This window comes from Acinonyx jubatus, chromosome A2 (assembly GCF_027475565.1).
Source record: "Acinonyx jubatus isolate Ajub_Pintada_27869175 chromosome A2, VMU_Ajub_asm_v1.0, whole genome shotgun sequence".
NCBI lineage: Eukaryota > Metazoa > Chordata > Mammalia > Carnivora > Felidae > Acinonyx > Acinonyx jubatus.
This window is the reverse complement of record NC_069383.1, coordinates 158,660,555-158,666,051: the sequence shown is the minus strand read 5'-3', so window position 1 is coordinate 158,666,051 and position 5,497 is coordinate 158,660,555. Positions and strand designations below refer to the sequence as shown.

The window sequence follows — 5,497 nt, the reverse complement described above, 5'->3', positions numbered from 1 at the left end:
GCTACTGTGGACCTACCTGACACATTTCCCTATCCAGGCTTTCACCTCCATGCCTAGTGTTGATCAATTAGCACTCATTCTAAGTTTTGAATTTGAAGAAGAAAAAGAAAGCATCACCTGTGGGGAGAATGTTAAATGAGATATCAACATCAGTATTACTGTATTAGTCAGTGTTCTCTGGAGAAAGAGACCCAACAGGATATGTATATATTTATATATAAAGAGAGACTTAAGAAGTTGGTTCACATGATTGTGGAGGCTTTGTAAGCTCCAATTATGCAGGGTAGGCTAGCAGGCAGGAAACACAGGAAGAACTGCAATTCAAGTCCAAAGACAGTTTGCTGGCAGGATTCTCGCTCCCTCGGGAAGGTCAGTCTTTGTTCTATTAAGGCCTTCAACTGAGTGGATAAAGCCCACCTATATTATAGAGGGTAATCTGCTTTACTCAAAGTCCACTGATCTAAATGTTAATCTCACCCAAAAAATACTTTCACAGAGACATCCAGAATAATGTGTGACCAAATATCTGGGCACTATGGCCCAGCCAAGTTGACACATAAAATTAACCATCACAATTATCTTGGCAAATTCCAAGCATTTTTGCCCATTATTTAGGTTTTCAGAAATAGAGACACACCCTATTCATTGTTCCAGAGTAGATCAGACCCAAAGTATTTTATCTCAGTTCATGAAAACCAAGGAATCAAAACCGTAATTTAGTCATTTTTAATAGGATGTATTTCTTCTCACTGGCTAGTATGGCTTTCTCCTCTATAAAGGACTACCCTTCTCCAATATTAAAGTTCCTGGTCAGTGATGCTGATAGATGACTTAGCTTAGTGGCCAAAGGGTAAGTAAATTAAACAACTTATTAGGCAGGTTTCAAAGAGTCCCCAATTATTGTCTCAGAAACTATATGTGACATCTCTAAAGGAAGTGGCCTTTACTATGTACCATATAGTGGACACAGAACAGAGCCCAAAGACAGATGTGTCAAGACAAGACAAAGGTTTTAAAGTAAAGTCCTAAAGACACTTTTACTAGTGAAAGAGAAGAGCCACCCTTTGCTGAGGTAAAGTATAGATAGGTGAGTTTGGAGCAAGGTGACAATATCTAATTCACCAGCACAGATGACTAGTTGTACGGCATGGAAGGAGAATATATGCAAAGGAATATCAGGAATTTTAGGAAAAATCACACTGGCTGTTGCTAGGGTGAACTTTTTCACATCATCTCTCTTATGAGCTCAGATTACTTTAAGAACTTCAGCATCTTCTCGTGAGCATTAAAAGACCCAAACATACTAGTTATCTCTGAACAAAACATGTAGTTAGATCAGTAGCCCTCAACCTTGGTTATGCGTGAGAGCCAACCAGGATAATTTTTAAACCCTTATGCTAAGGCTATACTTCAGTCCAATTAAACCATAATCTGTGGTGAAAAGCAGTCATCAAATTTTTTAAGTTTATTTTTAAGTTTATTTTTAAGTGTATTTATTTAGTTTGAGAAATTGAGTGAGCAGGGAAGGGGCAGAGAGAATCTCAAGCAGGCTCTGCACTGCCAGCATGGAGCCTGATGCAGGGGCTCAAACCCACAAACTGTGAGATTACGACCTGAGCTGAAATCAAGAGTCAGACATTTGACAAACTGAGCCACCCAGTGCCCCAATTGTAATTATTAAAAAAAAAAAAAAAAAAAAAGAATGCCTGGGTCATAGATGAGAAATAAAGAAAGTTCTATAGTTACAATATGATTCATTCATGCATTGAGTCTAATATAGGTAGGATCCCACAAAACTCCCTCAATCCCATTTAAGGTGTATCAAAATAAGCAATATTCAGATATGAAGCACTGAACAGATTGAAAGGCACAAAAACTACCAAAATTATGGAACCAAATGGGCAGAATTTCCAGTTCCAAGTGTTTGGTTTGACTGACTTTTCCAGCTCCTACACTAAAAAAAGGGGACAAGTATTGAGAATGGGCTGTTCTGAGGTACCTCTCTGTGGCCCTCTTGATGGCCCTGTACCTCAGACTAGATGAAGGGGAGTGAGCATGGGGGTGACCACAGTATACACCACCAAGGCCACCTCACCCTTCCTGGGAAAATATGAGACAGCTAAACTGAGGTACACTCCAAGACCTGTTGCACAAAATAAGCCAGTAACTAACAGGTGAGAGCCACAGGTAGAAAAGGCTTTGTTACTTCCCACCTGTGGATGGGACTCTTGAAATGGAGGCAACAATTTGAGTATAAGAGAAAAGGATCCCTGAGAGTGGAACACCACCAAAAATGGCACCAGTAAAATAAATTCATGGGTTATTGATGGGGATTTCCAAGGAGGCAAGTTTGAATAGCTGAGAAGGGCCATGAAGGAAATGAGATATATTTCCACATCTGTGAAGAAGGTAAGTTGTGACACCATCAGACTGTGCAACTGGTGAAAAGCTGATGAAAAAAGACACCAAAACCAGCAGGACACAGAGGTGGGTAGTCCAAGGGATGACAGATGGCCACAAACTGATCATAGGCCATTGCAGTCAGTAGATTGTCTTAACATCCAAAAAGAATAAAAACAGACATCTGAGACTACATAGGAGATGATTCTTCTGTGAGTATGGATGTCCGCAATCATGTTGGGGACAGTAGTAGAGGTGAAACGATGTCAGCCAAGGACAGGTTGGAGAGGAAGAAGTACATGGGGGTGTGGAGGTGGGGGGTCAGAGCTGACGGCCAGGATGACCAGCAGGTTCCTGAGCACAGTGACCAGGTACATGGACAGGAACATCCCAAAGAGGAGAGGCTGTCATTCTGGATCCTCCAAGAGGCTCAGGAAGAAGAATTCTGAGATGAGTGTTAGAGTCTTTACTCCCATGTGGCTGAGACCCCTTCCAGGAAGGAAAAGAATCTTGGAATAAATGGAACAAGCAAACAGGCAGCAAGTGTGTCTGTATTTTGTATTCAAGCAAATCAAAATAAAGCATTCACACTTGACGACTGTATACTCCAGTACTTTCAGCTATATTTCTCAGTGGTGGCAAACTCATCTCCTCTCAGAACTCTTTCCTCATTGATTTCTTGGCTAGTTACCTGTTTCTATATAAACACACTTTAGAGGGGAGCCTGGGTGATTCAGTAGGTTGAGTGTTCAACTTCGGCTTAGGCCATGATCTCATGGCTCCTGAGTTGGAGCCCCACGTTGGGCCCTGTGCTGACAGCTCAGAGCCTGGAGCCTGTTTCAGATTCTGGATCTCACTCTCTCTCTCTCCCTCACCCCCGTTCATGCTCTGTCTCTCCCTCTCTCTCTCTCTCTCTCTCTCTCTCTCTCTCTCTCTCTCTCTCTCTCAAAAATAAATAAACATTAAAAAAAAATTAAACACATTTTAGAGAGACTGAACCGAAGTGTGATAGAGGAACAAGGCAACTTAGAGTAAATAAATCAATGAACACAGTAAAATATCAGTCCCCTCTGCTGAAGGAAATATATGAAAGAAGTATCTTTCTCCCACCTTCCCCCCAAAAAAATCACTCCAATGAAAAACACTAGGAAGCAGTCAAATATAATTTATCTATATGCAGCGCAAGAAATTCTTTTAATTTAAAATATTTATAAATATTCTGTAATGTTACCTGCATTCTAAATTAAAGTCAAATATATTTAATCAGTTAGAATTAAAAAAAATTGTTTACTGTTTATTCATTTTTGGAGGAGAGAGAGACAGAGCATGAGGGAAGGAGGGGCAGAGAGAGAGGGAGACACAGAGTCTGAAACAGGCTCCAGGCTCTGAGCTGTCAGCACAGAGCCTGACACGGGACTCGAACTCCTGAACTGTGAGATCATGACCTGAGCTGAAGTCAAATGCAAAACCGACTGAGCCACCCAGGCACCCTTAATCAGTTAGAATTTAATATGATAGCTATTTTCATGGATTTTCATCCTTATTTGGTTTTCTGATACCTATCCTCAATGGAAATGAATGCTCACGGGGCATCTGGTTGGCTCAGTCAGTAGAGCATGCAACTGTTTATCCTGACATTATGAGTTCAAGTCCCACTTTGGGCATGGAGTCTGCTTTAAAAAAAAAAAAGGAATGAGTGCTCACTTAAATGTGAGTTGTCTTTTAAAAGTCTTTTTGATAATGGGGGCGCCTGGGTGGCTCAGTCGGTTAAGCATCCGACTTTGGCTCAGGTCATGATCTCATGGTTTGTGGGTTCGGGCCCTGGGTCAGGCTCTGTGCTGACAGCTCAGAGCCTGGAGCCTGCTTCAAACTCTGTGTCTCCCTCTCTCTCTGCCCCTCCTCTGCTCATATTCTGTCTCTCAAAAATAAATGTTTAAAAAAATTAAAATAAAAAAATTCTTTTTGATATTAATCTTAACCCTAGACTTTTTATGCAGGGTTATTTGTATTAACCATTTCAGGGACTGTCTTTGTGACTGCCGTTGGCATTTCTTGTCTCCATCACATAGTGGCTTGGTAAAAGTGTTTAATAAAGTTTCTAATTCTAAAATTTGTGAAGCATTGTTTCCTTATCAAACCAACCCTCTTATTTACAGTCAAGGTTTTACAACCAGGGGAAATTCCAAAGCTGTGTCTGAAATCCAGTCTTCTTAACCCTAATTAAGAACTTAAACTTCTTAAATCAGCTCCCTGAAGGCAACTTGGACCTCCTGGCAGGTAACAATGTGATTGGAGAAAAATGCAAAAGACCAAAGTACAGAGAATAATATTATAAAAACCTGAATCATTTCTTCATGTATAAAATGGGGACAAAATGGAACTACCTTAGGGGCGCTTGGGTGGCTCAGTCGGTTGAGCATCCAACTTCCACTCAGGTCATGATCTCTGGGTTTGTGAGTTGGAGCCCCACATCGGGTTCACTGCTGTCAGTGCAGAACCTGTTTCTGATCCCCCCCCCACTCTCTCTGCCCCTCCCCAGCTCACTCGCTCTCTCAAAAATAAATGAACATTTTTTAAAAAATGGACATACAGGCCCCCTGGATGGGTCAGTTGGTTAAGTGTCCAACTTTGGCTCAGGTCATGATCTCACAGTTCATGGGTTCAAGCCCTGCATCTGGCTCTTGGCTGACAGAGCAGAACCTGCTTTAGATCCTCTGTCTCCCTCTCTCTCTGCTCCTCCCCCACTTGCTTGCTTGTACTCTCTCTCTCAAAAATAAATAAACACTTAAAAAAGGAAATGGAACTACCTTATAGTGTTGTTGTAAAAAATTAAATTTTTTTAATGCTTATTTATTATTGAGAGACAGAGAGAGACAGACTGTGAGCAGGGGAGGGGCAGAGAGAGATGGAGACAGAGAATCCCAAGCAGGCCCCAGGCTCCAAGCTGTCAGCACAGACTCCAACACGGGGCTTGAACTCACAAACCGTGAGATCATGACCTGAGCTGAAGTTGGATGCTTAACCAACTGAGCCACCCAGACACCCCATAAAAATTAAATTTAAAAGGTGGGTGGGAGAGGGGGGAATACTAAGTCAA

The 5,497-nt window shown here is 41.6% G+C and overlaps 1 pseudogene; it reads right to left on the bottom strand.

The window, feature by feature from the left end:
* Window positions 1–2,028: 2,028 nt before the first annotated feature.
* On the bottom strand, window positions 2,029–2,876 carry LOC113596561 (olfactory receptor 18-like; annotated as a pseudogene).
* Window positions 2,877–5,497: the final 2,621 nt, after the last annotated feature.